Source organism: Hyperoodon ampullatus (genome assembly GCF_949752795.1).
Source record: "Hyperoodon ampullatus genome assembly, chromosome: 1".
NCBI lineage: Eukaryota > Metazoa > Chordata > Mammalia > Artiodactyla > Ziphiidae > Hyperoodon > Hyperoodon ampullatus.
In genome coordinates this window covers 96,435,874-96,448,868 of record NC_136914.1, presented here as the reverse complement: position 1 = coordinate 96,448,868, position 12,995 = coordinate 96,435,874, and positions in this window count along the sequence as shown.

Sequence of the window (12,995 nt, the reverse complement as noted above, 5' to 3'; positions counted from 1 at the left end):
CTCTTGAACCCAGGCTTGAAAAGAAAATGGGGGAAAAAAGGAAATATGAGAGAAAACACAATTTAATATCTCAAATATTACCTAACCACACATGAAGCAGCAGTGATGTTGACCCTTTTTACCCATCAAATGTCAGAGCTGGAAAGGCTCATGGTGCTTTTCTACTTCATTGTCATAATTTTGCAGATGAAGACATTTGGGACCCACAGAGGTGACGTAACTCATGCCAGGTCCCAAAACAATTTAATGGTGGGTCACAGACTAGAAGGCAGGTATTTTCATGACACCATGCTACCTCTTAGGAACACAATTCAATTCAACCAACCCCACATAGGTGCCTACTAAGTGCAAGAAACTACGCTAAGCCCATCAAGCCATCTAAGAAGAGTTTAAAAAAAAAAAAAGTATCTAAAAGAAAAGAAGCCTCCTGATGATGCTGTTGCTTATTGCTGCCCTGTTTTCAGAGATGCCTCTTGAGGAACAAAATAGAAAGAGGGCTTTGGTAGCCCAAGGATCCTTAAAAGCTTATTTGAAGCATTTTGATTAATAGAAAAATATACATTTTTTTCTTTCCTGTTTCAAGTCACTTAGGGTAAAACAGCACTTCTGGACACTGTGATGAAATCTTGCTAAATGCTCTGTTCTGTCAGCTCTGCTAAGATTGGGCAAGCTAAGAATCAAGGACACTCTGAAGTGAGAGGGATCTCTTAAGTCACTTTAAAGGGAAATTCTTATCAAACACTCGTGAAGATAAGGGTTTCCTTTCTTTGATGTTTTTTAATTAAAGAAAATAACTCAAAAACATAAACGTACGGTATAGATTAAGTGTTTTATAATAAAAATCCTACTAATCCTCCCAGACAATTCCTTTTTACAAAAACAGTGATATCTGACTCTAGTACAGTGGGAAATGTCATATTTTTTCTCTCATCTAGTAGAAGATAGCTAGTAACTTGCAAATTACATGATCCCATAAAAAGTCAAATTATTTTGACAAAAGAAAACTTTTATTATGGTAATTTTAAAACATAAAGATATAAAGGGAATATAAAAATAAACCCCATCATCGTATTTCAGCTAACAGCTAATTTCTTTTTTCTATACACTCACTTACTAGCCCTCCACATAAAAATTATTTTTGGAGCAAATTACAGACTTTACTTATCATATACAATTTCTGTATGTATCTCTATAAGACTTTTTTTTAGAATATAAATCAAATAAATAGCATATCACATTTAGAACATTAACAATTATTCTACAATTGTATCAATATTTTCAAATCTGTCCTAACAGTTTTGTTTTGCTTTTTACAGTTTTTGTTCTTCCTACTGTTGTTGTTCAGTTAACAATCCAAATAAGACCCATTTATTGCACTTGTTTTATGCCTCTGAAGTTCCGAACTTATAGGTCCTTCCTCTACCTCTTTTATTTTTATAATTTATTAATTGGAAAATCTTCATCAGTTGTCCTGTAGTTTTTTTTGTTTTTTTGTTTTTTTGTTTTTTTTTTTTCGGTACGCGGGCCTCTCACTGTTGTGGCCTCTCCCGTTGTGGAGCACAGGCTCCGGATGCACAGGCTCAGCGGCATGGCTCACGGGCCTAGCCGCTCCACGGCATGTGGGATCTTCCCGGACCGGGGCACGAACCCGTGTCCCCTGCGTTGGCAGGCAGACTCTCAACCACTGCGCCACCAGGGAAGCCCTGTCCTGTAGTTTTTCACACTCCGGGTTTTGCTGACTTTATGCTTGTAGTTTCCTTTAAAATCTTCCTTGGTCCCTGGATTTTCTATAAATTAGTAGTTAGATCAGATTCATTCATTATCAGATTTTTTTCAGATAATACTTCATAGGTGGTATTGCTTCAATCAAGAAGCACATGTTTGTTTTTCCTTTTTTGATATTAGCAGACGTCAGTGAATATTGTTTATATTCATTACATCACTAGGGGTTGTAAAATGATGATATTTTAATTCTATGATATCCTTTTTCATATATTAGCTGAAAGTATTCTATAAAAAGAAGCTTTCCTTCATCAACTATTTGGTTGTCCTTAGGTACAATGAAAGGAAATCTTTGATTTTCCTGTTCTTCTTTCCTTGTGGCTTGTTTCTTATAAGATGTTATCTCCATGGGTCTGCTTTAGTGATGCACTTGCATCCCAATACTACCTGATGTGCTTCTTATTCCCTGAGTCCCCTCTACCCCACGTTTTTTCTGATTACCCCCATCAAGGCAGTCAAACTCATGAATTTAAGGGGTGCATTATAGAAAAGTGGTACAGTTCTGAAGTCTGGAATTACAAATAACTTTTCAACCTGGAGACTCCAACTTCCTGAAGTACAGTTTTTTCATCTGAAGCAAGGGAATAATAAAAGTACTTGCTTGTGCCAGTTATCTTTTTATTGCTCCAAATCCACCTTTCTTTGCCATGCTTTGTGACGCCGGAACTGGACCACGTAAACATTTCTCCTCTACCAAACTGACAGTGTTAGGCTTCCCAATAAAGGGCATTAGAGGGACATAGCAAGGGAAAGGAGCTTCCATTCCTGATTCCAGTCTGGGCTTCTTCTCCCTCCCATGTTACACTTGCCAGTAGTCTTCGGGAGGCACCGGTGGCACTCACTCTCCATCAGGTTGTACCGCAGAAGCAACTCCCTGCAAATCATCTCTGGCATACTAAAACCCCAGCCAACATCTGCAGGCATTTCCTATAGATAAATTCCAACCTACTCACACCTTTTACAGGTGTCTTGACCATTCAGTGGGCTTCTCCTACAGACCAACTCTGGCTCACACCCTCTGCCAAGTTTGTTTGCCTCCGGCAGCCTGCGTGCTCCTGTGACAGCCATGCCCATAGTCAAGGGCACCTTGTGGGGCCTGTGTAATCACACAGGGACTTACCCCCAGAAGGGCTCTGCACTTGGTTTAATGCATTGATGCTGACATCTTGAAATTCTCAATAATGTTTTAATAAGGAGCACTGCATTTTCATTTTGCATGGGGTCCCACAAATTGTGTAATCAGTCCTGGTCTGAGTTCTGAATCTTAGCCTCAGTAGGGGGCCCTCTTCCACATTCTTAGTTTCTTCCTGTTCACATTCCCTCAGCCCTAGAGGTGGTAGCTATTTTCTGTATTTCCTTTACCCTATATTTTTAGATGCCTCTTTTACTCTCTTTAGTAGACACCTTTTACTAGCTTAATAATTCTTTATATTAAATTATTGGTGTGATTACTGTCTTCTGATTGGACGCTGGTTGATACACTGCTTCAAAGAGTTTCTATAAAATTTAATTGATATACTTCATGTAGTAATGCAAATAATACTAATGCCTGGCACTTGGTAAGTGTTAATTAATCCAGTAGTCATTCATTATGATTATTTCTCTACATCGCCACAAGCGAAAGCCCCTAGTTGGTTATCCTATAAGGTATGTCACAGTAAGAAAAATTAAGAAAAAATATGGATTTCTCTCAATCTACCACCCACCCTAGAAATGAACTCAAAAATGTCACTTTTGAACAGGAAGGTCAGCAGAATGCTATAGTGAAAGGAGAATTGTATTTGGGGCCGCAAGACCCAGGTTTGAAAAGAGGTTACCATTTCTATGGAACCATGACCAAAAGCACTTTACCCATCTCATTCTGTTTTTTTTTTTCCTCTGCAAAGTAGTAATAAACATACCTATCTCAGGAGTTTCTAAGGCTTAAAGGACAAGACATATGAAAAGACCTTATAAATCATAAATCATTTTACAAATGCTATTTATTATCAAAGATATGTGTTGTTACCTCTAGGACTATAGGATTGCCAATATCTTATACAATGCAAGTAACTATTTATTATTATTCTATAACTGTCATTCAACAGCCTACTATATACCAGCTCTTTATAAATTATTTCATTAATCATCACAGGCCCACCATACAAAAAGTATTACCTCCTTTGGTGTCACCCTTGACTCCCATTAATCTCACACCCCACATTCAATCCAACAGTGAATCACCTAGATTTTACTTCCAAAATGTGAAGAGACTCTGACCACTTCTCAGCATGTCCACTCCATCCCCCCTGGACTAGGAAACCATTTCATCTGCCCTGGATTACTGCAACTGTTTCCTAACTGGCTTTCCAGCCTCTGCCATTCCTCTACCTGCACTAGCATGTACCCCACCCAGCCTATATTCAGAAAAATAACCATACGATCCTTTAAAAATATAGGTCAGGTTATCTCATTTCTCTGCCCATAATCCCCCAATGATCTCCCTTCTAATTTAGAGTAAAGCCAAAATCCTTACAATGACTTCAAGACCCTTTGTAATCTACCTACCTCCCATTATTTTTCTGACCTTATCTCCTACTCTCCAACTGTTCCCACAGTCTAGTCATGCTAGCCTCCTTCCTGTTTTTAGAACATGCCAGGCAGAGCCCTGCCTCAGGGGCTTTGCATTTGCTCTTACTTCTGCCAAAACACACTTCTTCCAGATGGCCTTATGACTTGCTCCCTTGCCTCCTTCAGGTCTCTGCTTGAAGGTTGCTTTCTCAGTAAGTCTGCCTGACTTCAGCTGTAGTTATGCAGCACCCCCATTGCAATACTTTCTCTCCTCTTTTCTGTATTTTCTTCCATATTACTTGTCACTATCTGACAGATATGTTAGATATGATATATTTATAATACACTTATGAATTAGGATTCCTTATTTTGAAAGTAATAAAAACACAGTTCAATTTGGATTAAACAAAAGGGAACCTGTTAACCCAGTAACTAGAAATTCCAGAGGTAGGGCAAACTTTAAAAGGATACAGTCAAGCTCAGTTTCTCCTGTCATTTGCTTTGCCCTCTCAACTCTGTATACTAGCTTCATCTGCAGACTGCCATCTTCTACAGCAGTAAAAAAGTTGTTACAGATTCCCAGACTTTTCACCTGCACACCACATCATTCAGAGCAAGGGACAGTGTGTATCTTGTACAAATGACTTCTATTTCACTCTCATTGGACCAATGAAAGAGGCCAGTGCAATGCCATGCACTGATTGGCCTAGTCCTTGCTCATCACTGAACCAATCTCTATGGCAAGGGCTATGATTGCCTTATATCCAATATGGCCTATGCATAGAGCTGGGGGTGATGTCAAGCCTACTCCCATGGAATAGATGCTGGAATAAATGCCCATTACAGCCACTGTGCTATACAGTGTCTGAATATAATTATAGAAAACTACCTCTCAGAGATCAAGGTGACACAACCAGTAAGTGGTAGAGCTTATGCTCAAAACAAGGTCTGCCTAAATCCAAAGCCCACACTGTTGGCCATCCTACATTTCAGCTTCCACATGTCACCATAAAATCCTCTTAATCCCTTGTTTTTCTCTCTATTGAAGAGCACTCCAAAGTCAATTTGTCTCATACATACACTATTCTGATTAAAATTGAAAAACTTAAATCTGCTAGGTGAGAGCTACCTCTGCCTTCCCAGGATAATCCTAAACTGAAGCTTTCTGTTTTAAGTGAGCCTGGACCTAGAGGTGAAATCACAGAAGGAGAAAACAGCAGAGGCAACCAAAGTGACGTGACTACCTGGTGCATCCTGAGACTGCTTCTGTGTGAAATAATGAGCATCTCAGTGCATCATCCCTGAATTCTATCTGTGTTCCTGACCCACTAGTAGTAATTCTGTTTTCCTTCTGGTACCTGCACTCCCTCCCAGCAACACAAAGGCATTATGGGCCAATGTTTGCTGTTCAGCCACCTAGAATTCTTTATGACACAGCGTCATAAACAAGGTATATTTGTTAATCTGAAATTTTTTCTCTTACATCTTTCTTGACGTCGAACAACCAGAACCACAAGCAGTTTTACACACGAAGTACAGTCCTTCTAGATTCATTTTTATAGGCTAATTGGTTTTAGAGCCAACGAAGTCTGCCAGTTGAGATACTCAAGGTAGATGGTAATAACAGTCATTGTCTGAAGGCAAAACTGATATCTCAGAACCCATTAAGTTATAGCTATAATTTTTTATTTTATTTTTCTAATAATAGTACCACATTCAGACACAAACACCAGGATTATCTGTTACTTCTATGTTGACTCACACGGACTTAAAAGAACTTTCTTTATTTAGTTTACTCCAATAATCTTAGCATTTGGCTACCTAAGGAACCTAACGTAAGAGGAAAACTCAGAGATCTTCCTCTGTACTCCTTTTCCCAGAACCATATGATTTTCACCTCTGCATTAAAAGGGGACCATTTATTATCATTGTTTTTAAGCAGAGTATTTATTGAACAGGGAATGTGTTTTGTGTTTGGTATTTGAAAATATAGTCAAAAGAAATGCATGTTTATTCATATGAGTTTAGGTCCAGAGTATCTTTCTAGATAAATTTTTGAAGGAAGAATTCATAAAGGAAGTGCAATTTTAAATGCTTCTTGAAAAAAATGAGGGAAAACAAAGACTAAAAGGTAGGTAACTAAAATTTATGCCAAGCATTGTGTTACTTGCTTTAGACGCATTAACTCATTTAATCTAACAACAATATTGTGAGGTAAATATTCCCCAAAAGAGGAATCACTGGCTCATGAAGGACAAATGTGCTACTCAAATAGTAGAGCTAAAATTCTAACCCAGGTTCAATTGGACTTAAAAGCCAATGGGTGGGGCTTCCCTGGTGGCGCAGTGCTTGAGAGTCCGCCTGCCGATGCAGGGCACACGGGTTCGTGCCCCGGTCTGGGAGGATCCCACGTGCCACGGAGTGGCTGGGCCCGTAAGCCATGGCCACTGGGCCTGCACGTCCGGAGCCTGTGCTCCGCAACGGGAGAGGCCACAACAGTGAGAGGTCTGCGTACCACAAAAAAAAAAAAAAAAAAAAAAAAAAAAGCCCATGGGTACTGCTAAGTATTTCCCAAAATGTATTTCAAGAAACAACAGCACCACAGAAAGCAGAGAACTCATATTTTTAAACTTGGACAAATAAGTTTAGAAAATTCTGGTTTAAAACATGTTATTCTTTTAAATGCAAGATGGTTAGAGATGTTCATATACTAATTATAGTGAATCTTTAAGACAAGATAGATTGTCTTAAAGATAGCATTTCCACAACTCATTTGACCACGGAAGCCCTTTGCACAAGCATCCTGGCAGTCCTGATGTGTGTTCCATGGAACACTCTTTGAGAAACAGTCTGACTCCCTGCACCCATAAATAGAATCAATATTAAGATTAGAAGCTCAGATGAGCTTTATGTTTACAAATCTGCATTAAGCTTTGTGTATGTAGATCAATGAGGTTTAAATACATCAATAGAACATATGTTAAGCCATGTTCTTACTGTCTGTCACACAATACAGTGGACCACTTTAAGCCACACAGATAAAATGGTTCACTTGCCAAAATAAACGAGAATATGTACCAGAGGTTCATAGCATAGCAAAGTGAAATAACATTCTTGCCAAGTCAACCCTTGCAAAGTAGGAAAGAGGAAGGAAAATGTGATGATGGTAAATAGCTCTATCAATGAGTTTTTAAGAAAGGAATTTAACAAATTTTCTATTATAAATAATGTACAATAAAGCAGGCTATCTGACCTTCTCCAACAATTTTAGTTGAAGAACTGTAATCCTAGGGGACAATGTTCAAGACAAATTGTCCATCAAAATGTTGGTGTTCATTACATTCACCACTGTGTGCATGGGGCCTGACTAGATCATGACCTACACAGAGTAAATCCTACAGCATTCTTTCCTGAAACAAAAGCTGGCTGGTTTTAAAACTGAATTGACAGAAAATACAATGATAATAACTTCAATTTTGAGATACGAGGATAAGTTTACCATTCAGTCTTCTCAAGAAAGTTGCTATAAATATAAAATATATGTGTTTAAATACACACACACAGACACTCTTCTCTCTTTCTTTCCTTTCCTCCTTTTGCCCTTAAGTTCTTGAAGACTTCAAGCTGGTGCTTACTGATGGAAGCTGCTCTTTTCAATTGTTCATAAATTTCTCATTTTGAATGAGGTTATTCTGAATGATTCCTCATAGGTTGTGCACTGTAGCAGTTAAAGGCACTTTATAGCTTTACAGACCTGGATTTGACTCCAAGTTACAACAAAAGTAGTTATGAGAGCTTATTCAAGTTATTTAACTTTTTAAGATTCAGTTTCCTCTTCTGTAAAATAGGCTTGCCATGAATACCAAATTATGTGTTATTATAAAGTGTGTAGCAGAGTTTTGGGCATATAAGTGTGCTCCAAACTGGTAGCTATTGTTAGGTTCTGACTGTTGTGAACATAAACCCCATCCAACACTGGCAAAGGAAATATGCAGTACTATCATCTTCTCAAATGTTTTCACAAAGGTATCTTGAACAACAAAGAACAGTAACTTATGTCCCACCAATTATACCCCAGAGCATGTGAGTCCATAGGTCTAACACCCAAAGAAATGAAGACATTTCTTTAGAATGTGTTTTCATTTCCTTAAACCATGTAAATTTTTATTTTGATTCAAAAATATATCCCTGTTTACTTTAATATTAAAGTTAATTACCACTAAGGAAAATTAATGGTTAAGGAAAACATCAGGCAGCAAATAATCAAGTTTGAGAAGCACAAGTTTGACAAGCCTGTATCAGGTCATACAATCAGTGTTGTAGTTAACTCTCCTTCACTATGAGCTTAGAATGTTACTGCTTGGGATATTTTCTGTAATTTCTTAACCATAAATATTTATTGAATGCTGCCCTGACCCTGCTCACAGGACTTGGGTAAACCTAGGAAGAGCCTTTCTCAATAAGGGTTTCGTGAAGGAGTGGTGGGTTGAAATAGCATCACAAGAGGTAGAATAAAAATCATAGCCAAGAAGGGGAAAAGGACAGTCAGACAAGAGCCTTCAGAAAAATACAAAATAACAAGGTCAAAAGAAAAGTTAAGTGCACCAAGAAATAAATCAAGACAAGCAAGTCAGAAAGGAGGCTGTGAATGACAGGTCTTCATATTGGCTGTGTGGTGTGGGAACAGGTAAACCAGAGAAATGCTCACCATGGATACGAGATTATGCTAGGTGTCATAATCTGTGCAAGCCATTCAAGCTAAGAAGGCAAGGTTTTTATCCTTCAAAAGGTAACAATTTTAAATTAGGCAATACAGACAAACACAAACATTCTGAATTTTTCTTTTTTAGGAGACAGTATTATAATAGCTAACACCTACTGAACCACTACCATGTGTCAGGTCTTTTTCTAAACTCTTTACATGCATTAACTCATTCAATCATCACAAAAAGTGGGTAAAGTAATTATCTCATTTTTCTGATACAGAAATAAGCTCAGAGAGGTTAAATAACTTGCCCAAGATTATATCGCTAATGATTAGAAGAGCCAAGATTCAAGTTCAGGTAGTCTGGGTTCATTATTCCTATGCTTAACCACCGAACATGCAATTAGGAAGTGGAATAGGGCCCAGGAAACAGAATGAGGCCTGGGGAATGGTGGCCAAAACACCCTAAACAAGAGTGGTGTATTTGTCAGAACACTTTCAGGTGCAAGGGGGAAAAAACAACTAATAGTCTAACCAGAAAAATGATGAATTAATTCATGTAACTGATAAGTTCAGAGGTTGCTAGATTCAACACAATTGGATCAAGTAATGCAAATTATATTATTACCCCCCCACCTGCCCCATTTCTCAGCTTTGATTTTCTCTGTGTATTATTCTAATTGTATATTATTACAAAATTACCCATAGATTTCATCAATGCAGACAAGGAAATTAACCAGAAGCAACTCAAAAAGCCCACCAAATGTCTACAATGCCCCAACTCAAAAACCAATAGAAAAGAGAGTGTCTCTCTCCAACACCCATACATATAACCCAAAGAAGGATTAAGATTGCTTCTGCTTGGATCCCTCTAAACAAATTATTCTGACCAGGAGAATAAAGAATCAAGTTTGGCCAGGTCTCAGTTACACTCATGGCCAAAGGTGGACTCTGTTTAAAACAGAAGGTATGGAGGGCAGAGGGATAAGAGAAAAAGCAACCCACTAACTAGAAACAATAGCTACTAGAGTCCATTACAAATGGCAAATGGAATTTGCTTGTCTTGAGTCATGGGACAATGCCCCAAGTTACTAGCCAAACCTAGTAATTTGGCTGAGCTGAGCTGAGACAGGCAATTGACTTTCAAACTGGCCTTAATAACAATCATAGTGATTTCAAGAGTAAACAATTGTGCACCACTTCACAGTTGAAAAAGCACTTTCCACACATTACTTCCTTTATAAAATGATTCACTTTCCTTTCACTCTTGCCAGAAGACAGCCTCTAATTTGCTGTCATCTCTTCAGAGATCTACTCTAAGAAATATTGATTAGAATGCCTAATGTTTCGCTTCTTCAAAACCAGCATTATAGGCTGTGGATGGTATTAGCACTCCAGAAGCTACACAGTTTAGCCTTGATCTCAGCAACTGCTCTGTAACACGATACTCTGGATCTCCCACATCTGAAGCTACTCTCACCCAGTCATTGATCAATGTTTGAGAATCCACTGAGGTAATGCCCTACTGATAAAGCTTACGCACAATTTTTTAATGTCATAAATGGGACCCATTAGTCTCAGCATATAAACTCATGCATGCAATAAATGTAAGGTTGAGACTATAAAAAGAGTGCTGATGCCAAAACTGTTTCAAATTTATGTTTATGTTAAGTATTTCAACACAGAAAATTAAAATAAACTATGGACATAGATACCAGGAAAATCTTCAGGATGTTTTAGGTAGTTAACACAACCAACAACACTGGTAAAATGATATATTTAGTTAGTTAGTTTAATAACAAATATTTCTTGAGTGCCTGCCAGGGACCAGATATTGTGCTCACTGAGCATAAAAATATAAATGATATAATCTCTGCACTTGAGGTTCTTAATATTTAGAGGAAAAAAACAACATATATACATAGTGGGGATATAATAGGGTATATGCTGAGCTAAAGGTATACTCAGGGTACCAAGGGAGACTCAGGGTACTAAGGGAGTACAGAGAAAGGGAAACTAATCCAGTCTGGAGGTTAAGCATAGGTTTCCTAGAAATTATAATACCTGAGCTGAGTTCTAAAAGAGGAGTAAGAATATCCATGTGAAGGAAAGCAGGACAGGCATTCAAAGCAGATGGAAAATGAACAAATGTGAAGAAGTGGTGAACAGCATGAGGCATGTTAAACTAAACACATTTTTAAATTTCCTAAGTGTAAATTATACAGCATGATAAGGCATGAAGTTGGGGGAGATGAAGCTAAAGAGATAACATTATGAATTGAATTTGTCACCCCAAAACTCGTATGTTGAAGCCCTGACCCTCAATGTGATACTAGTAGGAGGTGAAGCCTTTTGGAGGTAATTAGGTTTAGATGAAGTCACGAAGGTGAAGCCCTCGTGATGGGATTAGTGTCCCTATAAGAAGAAGAAGAGACTCAGAGCTTCCTCTCTCCACCATCTAAGGACACAGCAAGAAGGAGCCATCTGCAAGCCAGGAAGAGGGCTCTCACCAGGAACAAAATCTGCTTGCACCCTGATCTTAGAACCCCCAGCCTCCAGAACTGTAAGAAATACCTGTTTGTTGTTTAAGCCACCCAGTCTATGTTATTTTGTTACAGAAGCCCAAGCAAACTGAGATAGGTAGATAGGAATAAGTTCATGGAAGGCCCTAAATGCCTTACTGAGGAGATTCCATTTTACTCTGTAAGCAATGGGAAGTCACAAAAGTTGTAAGCAGAGGCCAAGGTCAGAGTTATATCTAGATTAATAACTCTGGCAAATTTTCTGAGAATGAATACAAGTCGTATGGCAGAGTCACAGATGATGAGGCTGTTGTAGTTAGTCAAAGAGAGAGGTGCTTACAAGTTGTAGTGGTATAAAAAGGAAGGGATAAAAATTGAACAAATTTGTAGGAAGATTTCAAGATAATTAGATTTTGGTGATTATTGTGTATGCAACGAAGGGGAGAGGAGTCAAGAGTGGAAACTGAGTAACAGCCCTAGAGCAAATGGGTAGATGGCAGTAAAAATAAAGAGTACCAGGAATACAGGAAGACGAGCAGGATGGGGAGCAACAAAGGGAGGAAGAATGTCTTTGACACGTAGTGTTTAACCTGCCTGCAAAACATCTATATATTCCGGCAAAAATAGTTGCTTTTGAGCATCATTCTCAGTGGAGATTCAGAAATGCAAATCTGTATAACACAAGTTAAAAAGAGATTTCATAAACTTCTAGAGAAGAAAGAAGAAAACTCATATGCAAATAATCAGGAATCACAATGGCTTTAAAACTCTTAAAAGCAACACTGAAAGTCTGAAGACAATGAACCATAAAGCTGTGGTCTCACACAAGCCTGATATGCCAGTACCTACAATTAAGTCTAGAGAGAGAGGCACGTCTTGAAAATAATAGCAGGTGTAGTTTTTGTTATATGAACTAAAATGGAATCAAACACATGACTATTCAATTGAGTTATTTGTGAGAGCTGAATTGGCAAGAGAGCCATAGCCTAGACTAAAAAGGAGTGAGACTGTTCAAGATGTAGAAATACCTCATCTTCCCTAACTTTCTAGAGGCAGGTAGCAAACTGAGAAGGCTGCTCAGGCACCAAAAAAAAAAAATGGCATTTCCAATGCTCTCTTCAGAAACAGTCAAGGACAGAGATGCAAAAAGAAGAATGACTCAGAAGGCAGAGAAAACCTTACAGAAGTAGAGTAAAAGAAAAAAAAAAAGAGGAAGAAAATTTTAAAAAATTAGAAAACAGGTATACTGTAATAAGAGTTCAAAAAAAGGAAACTGGAGGGAAAAAAAAAAGGAGGAGGAAATTATTGACTAAATAGTTCAAGAACATTTCTCAGAACTCGAGGATGTGATTCTCCAGATATAAAGGGCCGACCACATGCACAGACTCTCACTGAAGCACATCATCACAGTTTTAGAACATGGGGTGAAAGAGAAG